Below are 26819 nucleotides of genomic sequence, written 5' to 3' on the forward strand. Positions count from 1 at the left end.
AATGATATTCCGCTGCAGGTGGCCTTAACAAGTAGAGACAAACGGTTGGATTCTCTGTATGGGAGACACCGGCGTGGTAACTGTGGTGTTTTACGCCCGAAAAATGGCGCAAGAATGCCACCAATTCTCCATCTGGTGGGGGCTAGCAGGCACGCAGCGTAGAACTCCCGGCTCTAGCTGTGAATACGGCCAGAGGATTGCCCGGTCTGTGGCCTCGCATGCGCAGGGTGGCGGCCTGCAGAGGCCGCGCGCGCCGTGCAACATGGCGCTGCTTGCGCGTTGACCTGGCCTGCCAAATAGTGCCCACCTTTGGCCAGGCTCGCCCCCCCCCCCCCCCCGGTGCCCCCAGCCCCTGCCAAAGCTCCCCCTGCCCGTGGATCGGCTCCTCCACCCCCGCCGACTGTGGCGGATTGGCTCCTTCCCCCCCCCCCTTCCCCAACTCAGTCCGCAGCCGCCACGCCGGGTTCCCGAAGCAAAACACCACACGCACCCTACGGAGTTGGGAACTTGGCCCATCGGGGGCGGATCATCGGGGGGAAGGCCTCAGGTAACTCTGTGAGCACGCTGTTTTGGAGGGGCGGAGCATCGCAAAAGCACCGCCACCCCCGATTTTGACGCCAAAGAGGATTCTCCGGCTAATCGCTGAATGCGATTTCGGTGTAGGAGAATGGAAAATCCCACCCATAGACTCGCACCCTTGCAGTGGTAGGAAGTCCTACTCTTCAGAGCTGCTGGACAGTTGACAGGCTGGCGCCAGTAGGTGCTGCTGGGACTGCAAGCAGTCCCACGAAGAAGATAGCATGGATCCTGGGAGAAGTAATTTGGGCCTAGGGAGGTGGTAAGGAGGGGGGCACATTTTGGAGGCCTGGCAGGGAGGCAAAAAGGGGCCGATACAACCTTATGGGGGGTCCCCCAATGAGCACAGGGCACCCCCAAAGGATGTACCCCACTTCTTTTCCACCCTTTCACGAATGTCAGTGAAAACACAGCCTTCCCACGCTCGCCTGCCTTCCACTGCCCAGTGTACAATGATATTGGAGGTGGATTGAAGTCCTTAAGTGGCCATTTAGTAGCCACAAAAAGGTGTCAATAGGCCAAAGGACGAGCAGGTTAGTGTGCGTCTTAAACACCTCCTTTCTTTGGAGACCTGGTCAGGGGTGGGCAGGAAGTTGGTAGGCTACCGGCTGGTCTAATTTTAAAAAGCCCCTGCCAAAAGCATGCCTGGCGGGTGGCCATAAAATCCAACCTGTTAATTCTACTTCTCTCTTTTTATTATGAGTTACTGTGTTTGCATTTCTTGATATGTTGTCACTTCAATTCGGGGAAAAAGAAACAGTCAGTGTTCTCTCTCCTGATCGATTGAGGAGGTAAGAATCTAAGTGGACTGTGGAGAACCCAACACTGTCACACACCTAGGGCAGGATTCTCTGGAAAGATTACTAAGTGTGGCAGCGAGCGGGAACTGTAGCGAGCTTCCTGGTGCTTGTCCCAGCGAGGCCGGCAATGCGATTCAACATTAATTGGTCCACTTAACGAGGCCCCACAGGCGTCGCGCGCAAATGAAGGCTCGCCAGCCCATTCGCCGGCCCCACGCTCGCCAGCCCCCCCCCGCTAATAAGATCGAGCAGCACTTAAGCAGCCCTTGCTCAGCCAATCCCAGCCAGCCCGCAACAATGGTGCTCAGGAAACTGGCCCCAAGATTCGGGCATGCAGATCTGGGGAGGCTGCTAGACACAGGACTTCAGGAGGGGTGTCCAGTTCCCCCGAGGGTCCCGGAGGGTCAGCCACAGGGCATCCAGTGCTGCCTGGGACGAGGTGGCAGTGGCTCTGAGCACCGGGGGTGTGATCAGGAGGACTGCCCTCCAGTGCAGGAAATAGGTCAACGACCTACACAAGGCAGCATGAGCGGGTCGGCACCCACGCCTCCCGTTACCCCTATCCCCCCCCCGTGCACTTTTTGCCCCCACGCGAGCAACCATCCCCAACTCCCCCTGCGACCTCCAACCCCCTCTCCAACCCATGTCCACTCCTCCTCCCCCTCCAACACCCCCAACCCTTTTCACCACTGTGAACCATGAGTGTGACTAATGATACCCTCTCTGTGTCTTCTCAGGAAAAGCTGTCCCACAATCGCTGGGAGAGGGGCCAGGCTGGTGATGGTGTGCCAGACTAAGAATCCCCGAGTGTGCCCTGGAGGTGACTGGTGTGGCCGAGGACTGGACGGTCACCAATGTGGAGGCTGGCGGATGTCGCAGAGGTGAGGAACCACTGGGCCTCAGCCAAAGTACCTGTCAAATTGTGGGTTCCTTACTGACTGACTGACCCATTCGTCCTACTGACCACATGCTCCTTCACCTGCAGGTCCTCGGGTGTCTTCCTCTCCAGCCTCCAAGGAAAACACTTCAGAAGAGAGCTCTGTGGATGCCACCATAATATCGAGTCACAGCTGTCATCCCCAACCTCCACCAGCTCAGATGCACACACCTCGGTGGGAAATGTAGGCGGTCAGGCATCTGGGGCACAATCTGGTGAGAACCACACCCTCCACCAGCACAGATGCACATCAGTTGGAGGCAGGAACTCCCAGGCAAGACAGCAGTTCGAGGTCTGCTGGATCTCAGTCTGATGCTGAGCCTGTGGAAGAGGTATACCGGAGCTGATGGAGACATTAGGAAGCGGCCGGGACATTCAAAGGGAGATTTCAGCGACACTCCAGCAAATCCATGGTCAATTGGAGGAGCCCCAGAGGCTACGGGCGCAGAGGTGTCACTAGCAATGTGTGGCACCGAGGCTAACACTGCTAGGCTGGAGACCGCAGTGGAGAGCCTGGTGCACAATGTCAGCACCATTAGTGGAGGTGTGCAGGCATCGCGCAGTCGATGATGGCCATAGCTGAAGGTCTCAACAGAATGTCCGCCTCGCTGGGGGATGTGTCATGGGAGTGTATCTTTAAGAAATGTTTGGCTTCAGTGATGTCATTGGGCTGTAGCTCTGGCTTTTACTTTCGTTTTGAGCTGGGAGCTCGCTGTGGCTCTGAGTTTTACTTTTGGCTGACACAATTGGAAGCTGTATTCAGAGAACGAAGGCTTGTCCTCTCTCTCTCTGTATGTTAAAAGGTGTCCAGATCACTTGACAATTTAAAAGTGATAACTGTTTTCTGTAAAGAATTCCTATGGGCACTGAGTGGGAGGAGAGGGTGCCGGGTGCAATTCTGGAACTTTCCTATGGAGTGGCGATGGTGGCACCAACTCCCCCGAGTTCCATCCATCTGATGAGGCTGCATCTCACAGCCAGCACACGGGACAGAGCAGCACCGGTGTCCGTGTGCCACCAACAAGTGAGACTGGGCCCTCTGGCTTCAGAACCCCCAGAGGACGCCCACCAGGGGCATCGAAGGCCTCGGGATGAGGTAAGGCGCAGGCTGCCTCCACTTCAGATGTGCATCCGGGGGACACACCTAGACGTAACGGTAGAGCTAGGAAGGTAAAGCACATCGAGGATCACTGAGGGCACCGGGGAGGGGGGACAGGGTGGGAGTGAGGGGGGCAAGGGTTGGGGGCGGGGGCAGCACCATCAGGACAGTGGGGAATTGTAAAACACAATAAACACCCTTCACCACAACCAGTATGACGCCTCTGTCACTTTCTTCCACAATGCGGCCCGAACTCTCCAGGCATCTCCCCCTCCCCATGGCACCCAATCAGCCTCCCGCCATGGATATGTCCTCGGAGTTGTCCCCCATCCCCTGGGTGTTCGGATGTTGGCTGCTGCATTTGTGTTGTTGCCTCCTGCAGTGTTCAGGCATCAAGGTGTTTTTGGGATGCTAGGCAATTACTCTCACATGTTCCATGGCCCGCCTACCCATGAGAATTCCCTTGGGTGTGTGAAGTGCTCACATAACTACGATTGCCAATTCCCTAATCACAATAGCATTTGGCCGCATGGCCAGGGACCTCGGCAGTCGATGGGGGTTATGGGTGGTCAATGGGGCAGACGGGCAGAGCAAGGGTTGCCCCTGAAATGGGTACACACGATCCGGGGTTGGCATGGTGGTGCCTGGTTGTTTGGCCCCCGGTTGCTCTCCCAGTGCTCCCCTCCACCCTTCCATGGCAGCCCACCTCTGCAGAGGGTCCCCCTCCCCATGCCGTGCACTGGGGTGCAAGCCCAGCACCCCCGGGCTCTTTGTCTATGAGCAAAGTTGGCTATTCACCTCCTCGAGGCCCCCATAGAAGCCCTTCCGGTAGGTTCACTTTTTCAAAAGGAGTACTAACTGGCGCCAGCATGACCACTTGCTGGGGAGACCAATGAATGATGGGAGGCCACTGGATATGGAATGGTTTCCATTAATTGTATGTAAATAGGGCTTAAGTGGTAATAATTGGTTTCTCACCATGCTCTGGCGAGATCCCGATTTCGCCTACAGAAGTGGGCCGGTTGCATCGCAAACTATTTGGCGCCTGGTTCGATTCTCGTTTTTTGCCTCTCTCGCTATTCACCATCCTCGTTTTGTAGCCACCTGGGATGGCCACTTCCAGAATACGAAATGGACGCTCATAAAGAATGTAGGGAAATGTGGACAATACTAGACAACAAGCAGGCACAGTGCCTGAATGTATATTTGGGAAGCAGTTACCAGACGGAATCGAAACTCTGGGTCGATTAGCATCTTGATGGACCATCTCCAAGGAACAAAGGACTAACACTCAGATAGTTAATACTGTTACAGACATCCCGGCGCCAGAAAGACACAAACAAAGCAAGGCCAACGGCCACCTAAGACATGCCCAGCCATCAGGGCCGCAGCGACCAGTAGAGTAGGACAGTGTCCCGTATGGGAAGAGGAAATCAGAAAATATCTCAAAGGGAAAGGATGGCCTCTTTGGAGTGAAGTTTGTGCATGATGAAACAGGTCCCGGAAGTATGCGGCATACTTGGTGTGGGAACCTGACAGAGATCCATAAGAAGAGCTTAGGGAAAGCTCGTAAGCTGATGGCAATCGTGTCCTGCTTGGCACAATTGCGAGGCACAGAGGAGGTCGTGAGGACGCTCCGCAGAGAGATTGAGAGAGAGATAAGAATAGCGAGGGAGACGTGAGTAAGTTAGAGAAAGTTGAAATGAAATGAAATGAAATGAAAAGTTAACAGGGAACTGAGAGAGCAGTTAGCGGCGCAGGACAAGGAGATGGCAGATGTCAAACGGGCATACCAATCTTGTCTCACCAATTTAAGCAGCTTTCAGTCTCAATATGATAAGGCCTACCAAGACACGCAATGCGCATGTTGGTAAGAGAAGAAACAGAACATCATGTCGAGCAGTTACAGAAACAATGTAACAATTTAAAAGATGCCCTACGAGCACTCCACAGTTCCACGACAGAACAAAGGCAGAGCTCGGTAGATCACGCCAAATGCCGAAAGCAAATTGCAGACCTGCAATCTGTGCTTTCTGTACAAAATGGATTCCAGAACACGTTTGGACCACAATTAGATCAAGAAAATGGCCCCGATTGGCAGGAGTTAAATGAGACTGCCCATAGATATGTACATGGCACATGTACTCAGGACAAACCACAGACAAGAAAAGCATCCCCACCCCCAGCCGCACAGGTAGAGCACAACCCCATGAACCCTGTCACCACACAGCGCAGGGCCACAACAGACGGAGACCCCGATTTTCTGTACACCACCCCATTCACCGTCACTCAATTAAGGGACGCGGACGATAAAATAACACCGTTTCTACCCATATCGGACCCACACCATTATTTCGCAAGAGTAAAACTACAGGCGACCATGTACAGCCTGGATGAAAAAGAGCAAGTGAAGCTCCCAGTTTTGAGCCTCGACCCTTCAGTCGCGGCAGCCCTTCCCGACCCACAAAATGCAGGAGGAGGCACCCTCCAAGAAATGCATGCAGCGATCCTAGATGCGATCGGCTACAACAAAGGAGACCCCGTAGAAGGCCTAAACAAATGTAGGCAGAAAAAGACAGAGCACCCCGCAGCGTTTGCTGGATGCCTGTGGATTCATTTCACAGCGGTATTTGGAGAGTTAGCCCGTGCCCATTTGACCCCAGATAATATGGCCAAATGGACTCGAATCGTAGTCTCTCATGCGACAGAAGCAGGACAGAGAGCTTGCGCAAATTACAACCCTTCAGACGAGGCCCACAATGAGAAATGGGTACTACAGAGATTGGCCCGAGCTTGGGAACAGTCCGTTAAGGGAAAATCAGCTTACAGTAAAGTAGAGGACGAGCAGGTGGATGCTAACATGCATCCAGTTAGGACACACCAGAACCCCGCATGGGTAAATGAGGGAAGAAACAGCCCACAGCAGCCTAAATCCCAAGAATGTTACAATTGCAGACAATTAGGACACTACGCATGAGAGTGTAATGCGCCCCAGAAACAGTAGCGAAACCAGCAGGCAGGCACCCTGAATAAGAATAGGGCCAAGCCAGTCCATAGTATTAGCACCCGTTCCGATAACGCAGATATGAACGGCACCGATTGACGGTGTTCGGACTCCCCAACTTGGGCCTGCGACACCCTTTGGGACAAGTCCGGAAGACCGGTAGTGGCAGGCACAGTCCGGGGACACCCCATAGAATTTCTTTGGGACACAGGAGGGTCCTGCACCACGCTCAACTCCTCCACAATGTTTCAACGAGACACATGGTCCACCACAGACACCATTACTCTCAACGGTTTTACAGGGCACTTGCAGCAGGGACACATCACAGGCCCTGTAGCGATTCAGATAGGGAACATTAAAACTAAACACCCCGTAGTTCTAGTCGATCTACCCCAGAGAGCCGAACACATTTTAGGTATAGATTTTATGCGCTCCCACAATCTATCGTTCGACCCCGTAAACAAATGTGTGTGGAGAATGGCAAAGGCAGCTCGAGCCCCCGCCACGCTCACAGTTGGAGACTACAAAAACAGAATTAGTGCAGTAGGAGACTTCTGGTTCGACCCTCGAGCCATTAGTCAGGACAGAGAGGTTAGAGACGTTTTGCAGCGACACAAAGCAGCTTTTGCCCAGCACAAGCAGGACTGTGGCAAGATCGCTGGCTTAGTGAACATTACAGGTCCCGACCCCAAACCCCAAAAGCAGTACGGTTTTCCCCAAGAAGCAGAGGGAGAAATCTCAAAGGTTATCCAGAGTTTACTTGACCAAGACATACTCCGTTCAGTAGTCACAACGAACAATGCCCCAATTTGGCCTGTCAGAAAACCCGATGGATCATGGTGATTGACCATCGATTACCAGGAACTAAACAAAGTAACCCTAGTAGCAGCCCCCATCGTAGCCACGAGTCCCGAGACAATGCTTATACAGGGACTCCAGTCAAAAGATTTTTCGGTTTTGCACATTAGCAATGGCTTTTGGTCCATTCCATTGGATAAAGCGTGCCAATATAACTTTGCTTCCACCTTCCATGGGCATCAATACACATGGACGTGCCTTCCACAACTCCCCCTCCATTTTCCACCGACAACTGGCGAATGGATTAGCCAAATTTTCCCGACCCAATTGGCTCATCCAGTATGTAGACGACTTACTTCTACAGACCGACACTAAGGGAGAGCACATTTCGCTTCTCACCGAATTATTAAGACTCCTTCAACAAATTGGATGTAAAGTGAACCCCCAAAAGGCCCAAATTCTACAAGAAAAAGTAATTTATTTAGGAGCAGTCATCACCCATGGCAAACGCGAGATCGAGCAGAAACGCATCAACTCCATTGTCAAATTACCCCTGCCCCATAATGTCACAGCCCTCCGGTCATTTCTAGGACTGATTGGCTACTGTAGGAATCACATTGACGGTTTTGCCACAAACCCCTCTCCGAACTCCTAAAGAAGCAAGCACCATGGGAATGGCTTCCACAGCACACGGATGCCGTGGATGCATTAAAACGCGCCCTCAGCCCAGCCCCCGCGTTGCATGTCCCAGATCCACTCTCCCCGCACGCAATTGAGGTTGCAACCACCGACTGAACCCTTTCGGCCGCGCCCCTCCAAGAAAGACACGATCGTTTAGGCCCCGTAGCATACGCCTCACGAGTACTTGATCCAGTCGAGCAAGGATTTTCTGCCTGCGAAAGGCACCTGCTCGCAGTTTTTTGGGCAGTTCAATACTTCGCCTACATAACAGGACTCAACCCCATCACCATTTTAACTGAGTACACCCCAACACAACTTCTCCTGGATGGTAGACTAAAGGACGGCACAGTCAGCCAAATTCGCGCAGGGAAGGGGCATAACAGTGCAGAGGCCAAAAACACACACTTTCGTCGCAGACAATTTACATTATGCCGGCACCCCACGTGAATGTGAAATCATCTCCACCAAACAAAACACAGGACCCTTTGTACCAAAGTCATCTCCCCCATAACCAGGTACTACACCCCAGAGACCCCAGCCCACAGACATAGGCGCACCCTTAAAGATTTATGCGGATGGCTCCTCCACAGTTTTGAATGGTAAAAGGATTACGGGTTGCAGTATATATGTAGAGGATGCGCAGGGATGCGCGTTAGAATAGATGTCTCTGAAATTGCCCAAACATTTAGGCTCACAGGCAGCAGAACTAGCAGCCGTAGTGCATATTGTAGACCACCCTGACTCGTTCCCAACCCCAGCCGACATATATTCCGACAGTCTATATGTCTGTAATAGAGTAACAGAATTCTACCCCTGTGGGAATCTAGAGGTTTCGTTTCTGCAGATGGAAAACCCCTACCCTCAGCCCCATTACTCCAGCAGATTCTAAGGACAGCTAAAGATCGGAAATATCGTATTATTAAAGTTCGTAGCCACCATCGTTCTTCCCCCCCATGTAACGTTGAGGAAGACGCCCTAGCAAAGGCAGGTTCCAGACACGGTCACTTTTGGAACCCTCCCCGAGAGCGCCCCAGTACACGTGGTTTAGGTCTCACAGATCAACATTCAGGATTTAGCGCAGGCCCAAAAAGAAGACGAACAGCTCAGGGAAGTTTTAAAAGGCAACTTCCCAGCCCCTTACGATAAACACAAGAACACGTTGACGACATATGATGGTATAATTTTAAAAGAAGGTATTGATGTGGTCCCCATTCAGAACAGAAACCAAATTATTTGTCAATTCCATGACAACCAAGGACATCAAGGCATAGAAGCAACCCTCGCCCACCTCAGACCTCTCTGCTGGTGGCCGATTTAAAATCCAATGTAACGCACTACATTGAAAACTGTTTAATCTGCACCCAGAATAATCTGGACAGATATGCAAGGAAAGGTCAGCTTAGTCACACCCACCCCGTTAGTGACCCCTGGACGAATTTGCAGATTGATTATATAGGACCCCTACCCCCTACAAGAATGGTTTTAAGTATGTGTTGGTGGTCATCGACACCTTCACAAAATGGGTGGAAGCTTTTCCATCCAGAACGAACACGGCTAAAGCGACAGCCAAGATCCTCACTCAGCACATCTTTACAAGATGGGGTCTTCCCTGCAGCATTGAGTCCGACCAAGGCTCACATTTTACAGGACGAATGATGAAAAACGTGCTCACAATTTTCGTAATCAAACAAAAATTCCACATTTCATATCACCCCAAACAAGCGGAATAGTTGAGAGAATGAATAGGACTCTCAAAGCAACCCTAAGGAAAATGGTGCAACAGCACAATAGCACCTGGGACACAATTCTCCCCTTTGCACTAATGTTCATAAGGAACACGGTATCCACGTCGACAGGATACACCCCCCACACCCTCATGACCGGACGACATGAAGGGGACAGAATACTTGTTAAGACTCGATTTGGCCAGCCCCACAGTCACCGCCCTCACCCATGAGAAAGCAGTTCAGCAGATTGTCGAGAATGTAAAAGCAGCCCAGCTCGCAGGAGCTGTTAAGCTTGGGACATGGAAGAAGCAAAGTAAAGTTTGCTTTGACAAAACAGTACACGCCACAGAATTTGTAGTAGGGCAGCAGGTCATGCTATCCCGATACAACCCCAGCTCATTCCTCTTCCCCAAATTTGCAGGACCGTACTCCATTTCTGATAAAGTCAGCCCCTCCGCATATAAAATTACTTATCCCAATGGCAAGTCAGGATGGTTTCACATAAACCAGCTGAAGGCTTATGGCACACAGAACAACCATTCACACCACATCTCACTTGCAGCAGCAGATGAACACGCCCCGCCCACAGACAACCTATTCCTACCCTCCCCCAACCAGTCCAGCCCATCCTCAGACACTACTTTGACTCCACCCCCAGAGGCATGACCCCGCCTCTCCCTTCATTCAACCAGCAGCGACAGTGACAGCGATCGTGACAGCCCCATAGCACCGCAACACGATTACACACCTGCACCAGGCCCCACTCCCGGCAACTCCGAACAAGATTCCAGCGATCCCTTTGAGACCACGTACATTAAAGCCCCTGATCCAGACCCACCGGCCGACGACTATGGATTGCCCCTTACCACCTCCAACCTCGACACGAAACACTGGCACTGAGACAATTTGTACAGACTCACCCGGAATGATGAGATGGACCCCAATTCGCCCCAAGCAGCTTTGGCACAACTACTCCAGTCATGAGTATGGCAACCGGGAGGAGATGATGACTTAGAGTCTGACTCACACCAGACGAACCCCTTTGCGACTCTGTTCGCTATAGAGCAATGAGGTGTCCAGATGATGGTAAAAAGGAACCGATGGAGATTTACAATGTCCTTTCTAACGGAACCTGCACGATTTTTGTTATGTTAGTTTGTTGCTTTAAATGTTTGTTACTGTACATGTTGAATGTTGTTTGTTCACTTAAAGTTTTCATGGTCCCACGCCACCACTCTTTTAACCATCACTGGCAGTTAAAGGAATTAGTTTGTCGGCAGACAACCGACCATAGCTACTCTTCTGATTCGAAGGTAATCACAAGAGGCAACATCCACGGCGAACGCAAATTCTTTCTGTTTTTGTCCGGTCGCTCAGGCAGTGGAGAAACAGCACTGGTCCCCGCCCTGCCTGAGGACCCCCATCTGGCCAGCCACGCTCGGATAGTGCACATACGGCACTGGTCACCATCCTACCTGGGGATTCCACCCATTCTTACCCTCCGCGGCCCATATGCACCCCATTCGGAACTTTTGGTTCTAGACTCTTTTGTTTGTTTTCCAGAAACCCTTAGGTTGCTCTCCATATGCTATTTACATCCTCAAACACTGGGATGGTACACTCACCGCATCGATCGCACAGGCTGCGAGACTGCTCGCGCTGAGACAGTATTTTCTTCTCGGATGTCTTGTCCCAAAATATTTGGTTTAAAATTTTTTTTAAATGAGGGAATCACAGATGGTGACCAATTATAATGGGTAATTGGTAATAAAGGGACAGACAAACAGACATACGAGATCTTAAGCAAGATAATAACAGATATTATGCTTGTGCCCACAGAAATCCAGAACCACAGAAGCCACAGGAAGACCACGGAAGGAAGAAGAGAACATGAAGACAGACATCATGGTCTACATTTAGATCTTCGCGGGATCCCTCAGTTGTGCGCGGATGCGACCCCCCTGACCCCCACCTCACAGGCCGTGAATGTTTCCCATCCCTGCCACACATTACACCCAGAGACAGCAACTGACACACCAACCTCGTGTGACAGGTTCATCACCTGGTATTCCCTGTCCTACATTGTAGAAGCACTGTTAGCCATGACAATACTCTGTAGTGTCATCCAGACACTGAGACTTAGGAAATGGCGAAGGAAAGCCTCCCGCACTCCGGTATATACATTCAGACCCACTATTTTCGTACTTCAGCAAACCCCCCATGCCTTTAAGTGAATTAAAGTGCATCGACTTTTTAAAAATTTGTTTGTTCTAATAGAAAGATGTAAAATTCTGTACTTGACCGCCAAGATACAGAGACATGTATTGCTGCTGTTGTATAGTTTATACTGTTGTAAATTCTTTTAAGTGACTAAGGATAGTTTAGAAAAGAATAGTTAGAGGTTCCCGTGTTTTAATTGTAATGCATGCCTGAATGTCATAGCGCCCCGTAGAATTTTATAATAACGTGTGCATATAAAACAATTTAGGTAAAGTTTCCAATCCATAGGAGAGAGTAGAGTAGAGCCTGTCCTTGATTGTGGGTGCTCGACTTGGGCAGAGAACAAAGAAGATGCAGTAATATGATCCTTCACGCTTCGCGTTGAGGATCACAAGGAGGGCGTGTAGCCATCTGGGACGGCCACTTCCAGAATACAAAATGGACGCTCACAAAGAATGTAGGGAAATGTGGACCATACTAGACAACAAGCAGGCACAGTGCCTGAATGTATATTTGGGAAGCAGTTACCAGACGGAATCAAAATTCTGGGCCGATTAGCATATTGATGGCCCATCTCCGAGGAACAAAGGACTAACACTCAGGTAGTTGATACTGTTACAGGCATCCTGATGCCAGAAAGACACAAACAAAGCAAGGCCAACGGCCACCTAAGACACGCCCAGCCATCAGGGCACCCACCCCTATTATTGGTTAACATCAATAACAATGATCGAGAAGCGGTCCAATGAATTGGGACCACATTTAAGGCCCGCCTAAAAGCGCGTGAAGCCCCTCCAAGTATAAGAAGGAACCTCCATGAGAGATTTGTCCTCTTGGATTTGGCTCTCAGGCGAGAGACCCATCCACCAGCATCACCAGAAGCAAGTAAGTTCAAGGTCAACGCTCGCTACCAGACGGTCGGCCTTAGCTGTTCTCCTGTATCTCTTCGTACCCAACAGCCTCAGATCCGAACAACGGCCACTGGTCCTCTGACTAAGTGGGCACCCGAAGTTAATTGTAGTCATTAGCGTTGGAGATAGTTTAATTTGTAGTACTGTTGTGCAGGAGTAGTTCTTACTGTGTGTGTAAATAAATAGTATTGACTTTGAACTAACTAACTGGTGTATTGGCTCTTTGATCGGTATTCGGGTTGAACCTTGTGGCGGTATCGAGAGATACCTGGCGACTCTGAAACTAGAAATATAATTAGGATTAAGAAAGGCGACCATATTGACCGCCATATTTATAACCAGATAAACAGAGCAACAGTTTCGCCCGAGCGAGAGCGCAACAAGGCTGGAGAATCATGCCTTCGACTTACAAAAGGCTATATGAGGCCAAAGTTGTGGGAATGCAAAACAGTTTGGGGAGTCGGTATGAAATTGGCTGAAGGATATTCAACAACAAGGGTGCAAGGGAATATCGTCAATGGGATGGCCAGCACTCAGCAGTGGAATATCTGCAGTTTTGGATTAATCATAATTAATGATGTAGATTGAGAAACTTGATGTGAAATGGTCAAATCTGAAGATGATGACAAAGTATGAGGGCCAGTGGATAGAGAAGCAGAGATTTTACAAAGGGAGCATACCGAATACTTATGCAGGTAGAACAATAGAAGATGTACTTTATTTCAGGCAAGATAATTTAATTCAAGCATAGATTGAAAACGAGACAACGAACATACTCAGTGACTGGTATTAATTAAAACCCGAATTTCCATCTCGTCTTTGATCAATTTCAATCAATCCAATTGTTTGGCAGAAAGCTATTTATGTTAAATCATTCCGCCTGTGGTTCTTTCTACTTTTGGGCTTTCTATGACTCCTCTGCTGAGCTCCAAATGAGACGAGTTAAGTATATTGTAATGAGAGTTAGTGGTGCTCCAGATTCAAGTTCCCTGTTGTGCATCTTAAAAACAATTGGGGTAAGTTAAGTGGAAGTTCCGTAAGGTACAGCTGTTGCCATGACCAAAGGTGACAAGTGGGAGTGTGGAAGTTTGGGAGCCCGGGGATTTTCTGTGGTGCTTTGTTAAAGTTCAAAATGATTTGTTGTACGAATACTTGATTTCCAATTCACTGATTCTCACTTCTGTCTGTGACCTCCGGGAGACTTTGTGTTGGATTCTCCTGTTCCTTAGCCGCGTGTTTCTCGGCGGGGCGGCGCTCGCTGGTGGTGAGATTTTCCACTCCCGCTGGAGTGCACTGCCGGCGGGAACAGAGAATCCCGACAGCAGGAGAATTCCTGCCCTTACCTCACATCTCATTCAGAGTGACGGTTTCTCAGGTTTAGGGATGGCATTCTTTGGTATGTCATTATCATGGAGGAGGAAGTAAAGCAGCAGCACAGGATGGACTGACCAATTAAAGAGGATTAAGCCCACCAGATATTATCCCCACGTAAAATAAATTGATGACATGGGGTCATATGAGGAGGTGTGTACAACGATAAAGTGCTCTTTGCTAAAGAGGCAATTTGGCAGCCATGCCATTTTCTTATCGAGCTTCCAAGATATGGGCATCACTCCCTGCGTCTGTCAAGGTGTTGGCCATGCTCAACTTTAAAGTTTCATTTCAGGAAGCTGTGTGGGATTTCATGGGAACACATCTGAAAAAAGAGTATGTTCCAGGGACATCATGGGCTGGATTCTCCGATCGCCGAAATCACGTTCGGCGATTGGCTGCAGAATTCACGTTTACGCCGGAATCGGGGGCGGTGCCATTTTTGTGATGCTCCCCCCCCCCCTCAAAAACAGCACACTCGGGGAGTATGCCGCATGGACAGCCTCAGAACGTCACCTGAGGCCCTCCCCGATGCTCCGCCCCCGATGGGCCGAGTCCCCCAACGGCGTGGGACACGTGTGCTCACACCGTTCGGGGACCTCGCGTGGCGGCTGTGGACCCGGCCATTCCCCGGCCGTATCCGCAGGTTAAGCCTGGGGCTTTACGCTGCACGCTGCTAGCCCACGACCGGACGGGGGATTGGTGCGGGGCGGCACCAACTTTCTGGTCGTAAGACCAGATGGATCCCGCGGACATAGCCGCAGGATCGGAGAATCCAGCCCCAAACCTGTGTGCAGGCACTAAGGTCAATCTCAAAACCAGAGTACAGAGTATTGTGAGGTGACTTGAATCCTCTGTGAGTTCTATAAAGTCAATCACCTTTGGCACCACAACAAAACAGCAGGGATATGGGGCTGTCCAGTTTCTATAGGGTTGTTGGCTTTCCCAAGTTCCATGGTGCAATCCACCGCATCCACATTGCTTTGAGAACTTTTTAAAAATTCATTTACGAGATGTGGGAGTTGCTGGTTAGGCCAACATTTATTGCTAATCCCTAGTATCCATTCAGAAGGTGGTGGTATGCTGCCTTCTTGAACCGCTGCAGGCCCTGAGGTGCAGGTACACCCACTGTGCTGTTAGGGAGGGAGGGAGTTCCGGGATTTTGACCCAGCACCAGTGAAGGAACGGCGAATTATTTCTAAGTCGGGCTGATGAGTGACTTGGAGGGGATCGTCCAGTTGGTGGGGTTCCCCGATATCTGCTGTTCTTGTCCTTCTAGATGGTAGTGGCTGTGAGTTTGGAAGATACTGCCTAAGGAATCTTGGTGAGTAGTTCCTGCAGTGCATCTTGTAGATGGTACACACGGCTGCCACTGTTTGTCAGTGGTGGTGTGTTTGAATGTTTGTGGAAGGGGTAGCAATCAAGCGGGCTGCTTTGTCCTGGATGGTGTCGAATGTTGTAGGTGCTGTACTTATCCAGACAAGTGGAGAGTATTCCACTACACTCCTGACTTGCGCCTTGTAGATGGTGGACAGATTTTGGGGGGGTCAGGAAGGTAAGTTACGCGCCGTAGGATTCCTAGCCTTTGCCCTTCTCTGGTAGCCACAGTGTTAATATGGCTAGTCCAGTTCAGTTTCTGAGCAATGATAACCCCCAGGATGTTGATTGTGGGGATTCAGCGATGGCAATGCAATGCGATAGTTAGATCTTCTCTTGTAGGAGATAGTCATTGCCTGGCACTTCTGTGGCACAAATGTAACTTTTCACTTGTCAGCCCAAGGCTGGATATTGTTCAGGTCTTGCAGCATTTGGGCATGGACTGCTTCAGTATTAGTCGCGAATAGTACTGAACATTGTGCAGTCATCTGCACACAGCCCAACTTCTGACTTTATGATGGAAGGGAAGTCATTGATGAAGCAGCTGAAGATGGTTGGGCCTAGAATACTACCCTGAGGAACCCCTGCAGTGATGTCCTGGAACTGAGATGATTGCCATCCAACCACTGCACCCATCTTCTTTTGTGCCGGGTATGTTCCCAACCAGCGGAGAATTTTCCCCCTGATTTGCATTGACTCCAGTTTAGCTAGGGCTCGTCGATGCCATATTGGGTCAAATGCTGCCTTGATGTCAATGGCAGTCACTCTCACCTCACCTCTGGAATTCAGCTCCTTTGCCCATGTTTGAACCAAGACTGTAATGGGGTCAGGAGTTATGTGACCTGGTGGAACCCAAACTGAGCATCCCTGAGCAAGTTATTGCCGAGTAAGTGCCACCTGATAGCACTGTTGATTGATGACTTCTTCCACCACTTTGTTGATGATGATGAAGAAGAGTGGACTGATGGGGTGCTAATTGGCTGGGTTGGATTTGTCCTCTTTCTTGTGCACAGGACACATGTGGGAAATCCACATTGCTGGGTAGATGTCAGTGTTGTAGCTGTACTGGAACAGCTTGGCTAGGAGTGTGGCAAGTTCTGGAGCACAGATCTTCAGTACTAATGCCAGAATATAGTCATGGCCCATAGCCTTTGCAGTATCCAGTGCCTTCAGCTGTTTCTTGATTATCACGTGGAGTGAATCGTATTGGCTGAAGACTAACATCTGTGATGCTGGGGACCTCCAGAGTAGACCGAGATGGATCATCCACTCAGCACTTCTGTCTGAACATTGTTGCAAATGCTTCAGCCTTGTCTTTAGCACAGATCTGCTGAGCTCCTCCATCATTGAGGATGGGGATATTTGTGGAGCCTTCTCCTCCAGTGAGTTGTTTAATTTTCCACCACTATTCACGGCTGGATGTGGCAGGACTGCAGAGCTTAGATCTGATATGTTTGTTACGGATTCGCTTAGCTCTATTACTTGCTGCTCATGCTGTTTGACACGCAGATAGTCCTGTGTTGTAGCTTCATCAGGTTGACACCCCATTTTTTGATATGCCTGGTGTTGCTGCTGGCACGCTCTCCTGCTCTCTTCATTGAACCAGGGTTGATCCCCTGGCTTGGTGCTAATGGTAGAGTGGGGGATATGCCGGGCCATTAGGTTGCCAATTGTGGTTGAAACAGTTCTGCTGCTACTGATGTCCCACAGTGCCTCATGCATGCCCAATCTTGTGTTGCTAGATTGGTTTGAAGTCTATCGCATTTAGCACGGTGATAGTGCCACACAACATGATGGAGGGTATCCTCAATGTGAAGACAGGATTTTGTCTCCACAAGGACTGTGAGGTGGTCACTTCTACCAATACTGTCAAGACAGATGCATCTGCAACAGGCAGGGGTTGGTGAGGATGAGGTCAAGTATGTTTTCCCCTCTTGTTGGTTCCCTCACCACCTGCTGCAGTCCCAGTGCAGCAGCTATGTCCTTTAGGACCTGACCAGCTCAGTCTGTGGTGGTACTACCGAGCAACTCTTGGTGATGGACATTGAAGTCCCGCCCCCCAGAGCATATTTTGCTTCCTCCAAGTGGTGCTCAACATGGAGGAGTACTGATTCATCAGCTGATGGTGGCCAGTATGCGGTAATCAGCAGGAGGTTTCCTGGCCCATGTTTAACCTGAAGCCATGAGACATCATTGGGTCCAGCGTCGATGTTGAGGACTCCCAGAACAACTCCCTCCCGACTGTATACCACTGTGCCGCCACCTCTGCTGGGTCTGTCCTACCGGTGAGACAGGACATACCCAGGAATGGTGATAGTGCTGTCTGGGACATTGTCTGTGAGGTATGATTCTGTGAGTATGACTATGTCAGGCTTTTGCGTAACGAGTCTGTGAGGCAGCTCTCCCAACTTTGGCACAAGTTCCCAGATGTTAGTAAGGAAGAACATAGAACATAGAGTGCAGAAGGAGGCCATTTGGCCCATCGAGTCTGCACCGACCCACTTAAGCCCTCACTTCCACCCTATCCCCGTAACCCAATAACCCCACCTAACCTTTTTGGATACTAAGGGCAATTTATCATGGCCAATCCACCTAACCTGCACATCTTTGGACTGTGGGAGGAAATCGGAGCACGCAGAGGAAACCCACGCAGACACGGGGAGAACGTGCAGACTCCTCACAGACAGACAGTGACCCAGCGGGGTATCAAACCTGGCACCTTGGCGCTGTGAAGCCACAGTGCTAGCCACTTGTGCTACCGTGCTGCTCCTACTTTGCAGCCATGATGTGGAGATGCCGGCGTTGGACTGGGGTGAGCACAGTACGAAGTCTTACAACACCAGGTTAAAGTCCAACAGGTATGTTTCGATGTCACTAGCTTTCGGAGCTAGTTTTCAATTTATTTTCAAGTTGTGTGGGGGGGGGAAACTGAAGTGACATCACAGTAAAGCTGTGACCTGATTGGCTGGTTGGGAATCTACACTAGCGCTCCGAAAGCTAGTGACATCGAAACAAACCTGTTGAACTTTAACCTGGTGTTGTAAGACTTCGTACCCTACTTTGCAGAGTTGACACGGCTGGATTAGCCGGTCAATTCTGGTGCCTGGGTTGATGCCGAGTGGTCTGTCCATTTTCATTCCTTTTTCATGTTTTTGCAGCGGTTGAATACAACTGAGTGATTGCTAGATCATTTCAAAGGATACTTCAGAGTCAACCACATTGCTGTGGGTCTGGAGTCACATGTAGGCCAGATCACATTAGGATGGGAGATTTCCTTCCATAAAATATATTAGTGAACCAAATGGATTTTTATGATAATTGACAATGGTTTCATGGTCATCATTAGACTTTTAATCCCAGATAGTTCATTGATTTTAAATTCCACCACCTGGCTTTGTGGGATTCAAAATCGTTGCCCCATATAATTACGCTGAGTCTTTGGATTACTAATCCAGCGCCAATTCCAAGAGAACCACTCTACAATACAAATCTGTTAGAGTTCTTTGAGGCGGTAACAAGGAAGTTAGACAAAGGAGAACCAGTGGACTTTGCGCAGGTGAAGGAGACACATCTTGAGTGAGTGAGACACATCCAGAGTGGGAATTGGAACTTGGTAATTTGGTGCAGTGAGGTAATTCGGTGCAGAGTGGGAGAAGTTGCTTTTTCCCGACTGTTTTGTTCTCTTTCTTCTGGCCTGTAACTTTTAATCTGCCGGGAGAGAACCAGAGAGCATCCTGGGAAGCTAAGTGATTTTTATTTTTATTTTTATTCCTTTTCAAATTGTGTGGGGGGGAAAAACTGAAGTGACATCACAGTAAAGCTGTGACCTGATTGGCTGGTTGGGAATCTACACTAAATTTAAAAATTAAACATTGTTAAACTAATTAAACATAATTACTTAATTTTAATTCAGAGGGATATCTAAGCCAGAGATCGGAGAGTACTGTATTTAGCTTTAACATTTATAGTAGAAATCAAGTGCCAGGAAACATATAATTAACAGTAACTTTAAAAAAAAAAATTCTTGAATTGAATTTACCAACTAATTAACGTAATATCAATTAGAGGGGTGCAGTGCTCTGACTGTGAGCTGTGGCAGGTCCTGGAGGCTTCCAGCGTCCCGGATGGTTTCATCTGCAGAAAGTGCACCCAACTAGTGCTCCTCACAGACCGCATGGTTCGGTTGGAGCAGCAGTTGGATGCACTTAGGAGCATGCAGGTGGCAGAAAGCGTCATAGATAGCAGTTATATAAATGTGGTCACACCCAAGGTGCAGGCAGAGAAATGGGTGACCACCAGACGGGGCAGGCAGTCAGTGCAGGAATCCCCTGTGGTTGTCCCCCTCTCAAACAGGTATACCCCTTTGGATACTGTCGGGGGGGATAGCCTATCAGGGGAAAACAGCAGCAGCCAGAGCAGTGGCACCACGGTTGGCTCTGATGTTCAGCAGGGAGGGTCAAAACGCAGAAGAGCAATAGTCATAGGGGACTCTATAGTCAGGGGCCCAGATGGGTGCTTTTGTGGATGTGAAAGAGACTCCAGGATGGTATGTTGCCTCCCTGGTGCCAGGGTCCAGGATGTCTCAGGATGGGTAGCGGGCATCCTGAAGGGGGAGGGCAAACAGGTAGAGGTCGTTCTACATATTGGTACTAACGACATAGGCAGGAAGGGGCATGAGGTCATGTAGCAGGAGTTCAGGGAGCTAGGCATAAAGTTAAAGACAGGACCTCGAGGGTTGTAATCTCGGGATTACTCCCTGTGCCACGTGCCAGTGAGGCTGGAAATAGGAAAATAGAGTGGCTAAACAGCTGGTGTAGAAGGGAGGATTTCTGTTATCTGGACCACTGGGAGTTCCTCCGGGGCAGGTGTGACCTGTATAAGAAGAACGGGTTGCATCTAAACCGGAGAGGCATAAATATCCTGGCCGCGAGGTTTGCTAGTGTCACACGGGAGGGTTTAAACTAGTATGGCAGGGGGTTGGGTACCAGTGCAATAGGTCAGAAGGTGAAAAGATTGAGGGAGAACTAGGGAATAGGGCCAGTATGCCTCTGGGGAAGAGCAGACAGGGAGATGTTGCTGAAAACAGCGGGTCTGGTGGCCTGAAGTGCATATGCTTTAATGCAAGACATATTATGGGTAAGGCAGATGAACTTAGAGCTTGGATTAGTACTTAGAACTATGATGTTGTTGCCATTACAGAGACCTGGTTGAGGGAAGGATAGGATTGGCAGCTAAACGTTCCAGGATTTAGATGTTTCAGGCGGGATAAAGGGGGATGTAAAAGGGGTGGCGGAGTTGCGCTACTGGTTAGGGAGAATATCACAGCTGTACTATGGGAGGGCACCTCAGAGGGCAGCAAGGCTATGTGGGTAGGGATCAGGAATAAGTAGGGTGCAGTCACAATGTTGGGGGTTTACTACAGGCCTCCCAACAACTAGCGGGAGATAGAGGAGCAGATAGGTAGACAGATTTTGGAAATGAGTAAAAACAACAGAGTTGTTGTGATGGGAGACTTCAACTTCCCCAATATTGACTGGGACTCACTTAGTGCTAGGGGTTTAGACGGGGCAGAGTTTGTAAGGAGCATCTGGGAGGGCTTCTTAAAACAATATGTAGATAGTCCAACTAAGGAATGGGCTGTACTGGACCTGGTATAGGGGAATGAGCCCGGCCAGTTGGTAGAAGTTTCAGTAGGGGAGCATTTCGGGAACAGTGACCACAATTCAGTAAGTTTTAAAGTGCTGGTGGACAAGGATAAGTGTGGTCCTAGGGTGAATGCGCTAAATTGGGGGAAGGCTAATTATAACAATATTAGGCGGGAACTGAAGAACCTAGATTGGGGGCGGATGTTTGAGGGTAAATCAACATCTGACTTGTGGGAGGCTTTCAAATGTCAGTTGAAAGGAATTCAGGACCGGCAAGGTCATGTGCGTAAGAAGGATAAATATGGCAAATTTAGGGAACCTTGGATAACGAGAGATATTGTAGGCCTCGTCAAAAAGAAAAAGGAGGCATTTGTCAGGGCTAGAAGGCTGGGAACAGACAAAGCATGTGTGGAATATAAGGAACGTAGGAAGGAATTTAAGCAAGGAGTCAGGAGGGCTATAAGGGGTCACAAAAAGTCATTGGCAAAAAGCGTTAAGGAAAATCCCAAGGCTTTATACACATACATAGGCAGCACGGTAGCATTGTGGATAGCACAATTGCTTCACAGCTCCAGGGTCCCAGGTTCGATTCCCGGTTTGGGTCACTGTCTGTGCGGAGTCTGCACATCCTCCCCGTGTGTGCGTGGGTTTCCTCCGGGTGCTCCGGTTTCCTCCCACAGTCCAAAGATGTGCAGGTTAGGTGGATTGGCCATGCTAAATTCCCCTTAATGTTGGGTGGGGTTACTGGGTTATGGGGATAGGGTAGAGGTGTTGACCTTGGGTAGGGTGCTCTTTCCAAGAGCCGGTGCAGACTCGATGGGCCGAATGGCCTCCTTCTGCACTGTAAATTCTATGATAATTCTATGATAATCTATGATACATAAAAAGGAAGAGGGTAGCCAGTGAAAGGTTGGCCCACTGAAGGATAGGCAAGGGAATCTATGTGTGGAGCCAGAGGAAATGGGTGAGGTACTAAATGAATACTTTGCATCAGTATTCACTAAAGAGAAGGAATTGATGGATGTTGAGTCTGGAGAAGGGTGTGTAGGTAGCCTGGGTCACATTGAGATCCAAAAAGAATAGGTGTTGGGCGTCTTGAAAAATATTAAGGTAGATAAGTCCACAGAGCCTGATGGGATCTACCCCAGAATACTGAAGGAGGCTAGAGAGGAAATTGCTGAGGCCTTGACAGAAATCTTTGGATCCTCACTGTCTTTAGGTGATGTCCCGGAGGACTGGAGAATAGCCAATGTTGTTCCTTTGTTTAAGAAGGGTAGCAAGGGTAATCCAGGGAACTACAGGCCGGTGAGCCTTACCTCAGTGGTAGGGAAATTATTGGAGAGAATTCTCTGAGACAGGATCTACTCCCATTTGGAAGCAAATGGACGTATTAGCAAGAGGCAGCATGGATTTGTGAAGGGGAGGTTGTGTCTCACTAACTTGATTGAGTTTTTCGAAGAGGTCACAAAGATGATTGATGCAGGTAGGGCAGTGGATGTTGTCTCTATGGACTTCAGTAAGGCTTTTGACAAGGTCCCTCATGGTAGACTGGTACAAAAGGTGAAGTCACACGGGATCAGGGATGAGCTGGCAAGATGGATATAGAACTGGCTAGGTCATAGAAGGCAGAGAATAGCAATGGAAGGGTGTTTTTCTAATTGGAGGGCTGTGACCAGTGGTGTCCCGCAGGGATCATTGCTGGGACCTTTGCTGTTCGTAGTATATATAAATGATTTGCAGGAAAACGTAACTGGTCTGATTAGTAAGTTTGCAGACGACAAAGGTTGGTGGAATTGCGGATAGCGATGAGGACTGTCAGAGGATATAGCAGGATTTAGATTGTTTGGAGACTTGGGCGGAGAGATGGCAGATGGAGTTAATCCAGACAAATGTGAGGTAACGCATTTTGGAAGGTCTAATGCAGGTAGGGAATATACAGTGAATGGTAGAACCTTCAAGAGTATTGAAAGTCAGAGAGATCTAGGTGTACAGGTCCACAGGCCACTGAAAGGGGCAACACAGGTGGAGAAGGTAGTCAAGAAGGCATGCTTGCCTTCATTGGCCGGGGAATTGAGTATAAGAATTGGCAAGTCATGTTGCAGCTGTATAGTACCTTAGTTAGGCCACACTTGGAGTATAATGTTCAATTCTGGTCGCCACACGACCAGAAGGATGTGGAGGCTTTAGAGAGGGTGCAGAAGAGATTTACCAGGATGTTGCCTGGTATGGAGGGCATTAGCTATGAGGAGCGGTTGAATAAACTCAGTTTGTTCTCACTGGAACGACGGAGGTTGAGGGGTGACCTGATAGAGGTGTACAAAATTATGAGGGGCATAGACAGAGTGGATAGTCAGAGGCTTTTCCCCAGGGTAGAGGGGTTAATTACTCGGGGGCGTAGGTTTAAGGTGCGAGGGGCAAGGTTTAGAGGAGATGTACGAGGCAAGTTTTTTTACACAGAGGATAGAGGGTGCCTGGAACTCGCTGCCGGAGGTGGTGGAAGCAGGGACGATAGTGACATTTAAGGGGCATCTTGACAAATACATGAATAGGATGGGAATAGAGGGATACGGACCAGGAAGTGTAGAAGATTTTAGTTTAGTCAGGCAGCCTGGTTGGCACAGGCTTGTAGGGCCGAAGGGCCTGTTCCTGTGCTATACTTTTCTTTGTTCTTTGTTTGTTCTTTGGACGTGATTTATTTCGAAGGCCTTTGACAATGTACCGTATGGGAGATTGTTAAATACGTTAAGAGCCCATGGTGTTAAAGATAAGACCCTGGCATGGATAGAGGATTGGCTGACTGGCAGAAGGCAGAGAGTGGGGATAAAGGGGTCTTTTCAGGATGGCAGCCGGTGACTAGTGGTATGCCTCAGGGGTCTGTGCTGGGACTACAACTTTTCACAATATACACTAATGATCTGGAAGAAGGAACTGAAGGCACTGTTGCTAAGTTTGCAGATGATGCAAAGGTCTATAGAGGGAGAGGTAATATTGAGGAAGCAAGGGGGCTGCAGAAGGATTTGGACAAGCTAGGAGGGTAGACAATGAAGTGGCAAATTAAATACAATGTGGAAAAGTGTGAGGCTAATCGCTTTGGAAGAAGGAATTTAGACATAGACTATTTTCTAAATGGGGAAATGCTTAGGAAATCAGAACCACAAAGGGACTTGGGAGTCCTTGTTCACGATTCACTTAAGGTTAATGTGCAGGTTCAGTCGGCACTTAAGAAGGCAAATGCAATGTTAGCATTCATGTTAAGAGGGCTAGAATACAAGACCAGGGATGTACTTCGGAGGCTGTATAAGGCACTGGTCAGACCCCATTTGGAGTATTGTGAGCAGTTTTGGGCCCCGTATCTAAGGAAGGATGTGCTGGTCTTGGAAAGGGACCAGAAGAGGTTCACAAGAATGATCCCTGGAATGAACAGCTTTTCGTATGAGGAATGGTTGAGGACTCTGGGTCTGTACTCGTTGGAGTTTAGAAGGATGAGGGGGGATCTTATTGAAACTTACAGGATACTATGATGCCTGGATAGAGTGGACATGGAGAGGATGTTTCCACTTATAGGAAAAACTAGAACCAGAGGACACCATCTCAGACTAAAGGGACGATCCTTTAAAACAGAGATGAGGAGGAATTTCTTCAGCCAGAGTATTGAATCTGTGGAACTCTTTGCCGCAGAAGGCTGTGGAGGCCAAATCACTGAGTGTCTTTAAGACAGAGATAGATAGGTTCTTGATTAGGGGATCAGGGGTTATAGGGAGAAGGCAGGAGAATGGGGAGAAGAAAAATATCAGCCATGATTGAATGGCGGAGCAGACTCGATGGGCCGAGTGGCCTATTTCTGCTCCTATGTCTTATTGTCTTCTGGTCTTAAAACTCCCTCAAATACCTGAACAGGGAGGGCTTCAATACTCTTAATGCACAGATTGTGTGTGACATCATGCACAAGATTACTTACACAAATGCAAGATATGGTGAAAGTTACCAAGATACATTGAGCCTTCAACACCTATCCCTTCCTGACTTAATCAGTGACTAATCAGGGGCGGCACAGGGTCACAGTGGCTAGCAGTATGGCTTCACAGCGCAGGGTCCCAGGTTCAATACCCAGTTGGGTCACCGTCAGTGCGGAGTCTGCACGTTCTCCCCGTGTCTGCGTGGATTTCCTCCGGGTGCTCCGTTTTCCTCCCACAGTCCAAAGACATGCAAGTTAGGTGGATTGGCCATGCTAAATTGCCCTTAGTGTCCAAAAACGTTAGTGAGGGATTAAGTGGGTCGGGGCAAACCCGATAGGCCGAAAGGCCTCCTTCTTCACTGTATGTTCTATGTTCTAAATTGATTGACAAATAGTTTGCAAGTGACAGAACCTGGTTCCTGCTTCCGTAGATAATCATCTCACCAAGCAGGAACAATGGGCATAATTGTTCCATCTGGGACTAAGTGCTGTGGCAGCGGGGGGGACGACAAGTAGTGTTTCCCGCAGCTGAGGCTGACGAGAAAACATAATGCCCGGCCCTCACCTCGTTAATTTTGTATCCAGGGTTTAACACTGTGTTCCATGCCAGGCCTAGCTTGATTGCATGCGTCCTCATCGTCATATCTGGGTGCCATATTGTAAAAATGCCCAATATCACTGACCCACCATTGAACAAAGAAGACGGATCTCCAGGAACACGCTGCGGCTGGAAGATGGGCCTCCTTGATGACACGGAAGCTGGAAGTTCCACCTCTTCGATGCTCCTCCCACCCACTAATCTGGTATTCCAAAGTCCAGAGTTTCTGCCGATCTCCACTCTGAAATCTGGAGGCATCCCCAGGCATTGTTCAGGTAAGTCCCAACTTCTGCATGCCATGTTGTTGCGGTATGGTCTCGACTGGCGAGTTTTTCCAATGTCATCACGGAGAATCAGGTGTTGGGAGCAGATTACGGTCAGGCTTTCTTCTGCATCCAATTCGGAAGGTGAAAAACAGTTTCATACTGGCCACCAGAAGGTTTCTTGATCTGCCATGGTGGACACCAGTGGAAGATCCCATGGGAAATTCACGCCAGTGTAAAACTGATTTTTGGCCCACCCCTCAAATTATTCCCCAAGCCTGTCATTGAGCCCACCATGGAAGAATTCTGTTCACAGTAGCACTTCAACCAGGTACAGGCCTCTACAAGAAGCAGTCCTTCAGAGAACGCTTAAAATGACCTGTTTAGTGACTGAACATGTCGGGATAAACTCTGAAGGAAGCTGCAGCTTGTATGCCAAGTATATTTATGGCCACATGCACAACTTTACCAAGGGGAAAGGGAACATAAGAATACTTTAAAAATAAATGTTTTTTGTGGCAGTCACTGGTCGAGCAACTTGTTCACATTTACATCCATGAAGAATGGCCCATGGTTTCAGGTACAGAAATAATGCATCTTTGTAGAAGCATACTTGCATGAGGAATTGGTGGCTTCAGGAAAGTATGTGATAAAACTAGCAGAGAAAATTGATGAGAATAAAACAACGCAGCTACAAATAAAAATGAGTTTTTATCTTCAACATGTGAGTGGGGCTTTCCAATAATTAAAAACCCATTTTACTACTTTGCAGAACAAAGTTCAAAATGGTCTTTCCAGATCCTATTGGACATGTTCAAATTAATTCTACATCTTGTGTCAGCTCTTTTGTTCATGGT

At 49.0% G+C, this 26819-nt stretch overlaps 1 long non-coding RNA gene across 1 annotated transcript in view; it reads right to left on the reverse strand.

Moving 5' to 3' along the window:
- Positions 1–26819, reverse strand: part of LOC140407888 (uncharacterized) — a 63534-nt gene that overhangs the window by 26585 nt on the left and 10130 nt on the right. The gene's annotated exons all lie outside the window — the stretch shown is intronic.

This window comes from Scyliorhinus torazame, chromosome 2, assembly GCF_047496885.1.
Source record: "Scyliorhinus torazame isolate Kashiwa2021f chromosome 2, sScyTor2.1, whole genome shotgun sequence".
Lineage (NCBI taxonomy): Eukaryota > Metazoa > Chordata > Chondrichthyes > Carcharhiniformes > Scyliorhinidae > Scyliorhinus > Scyliorhinus torazame.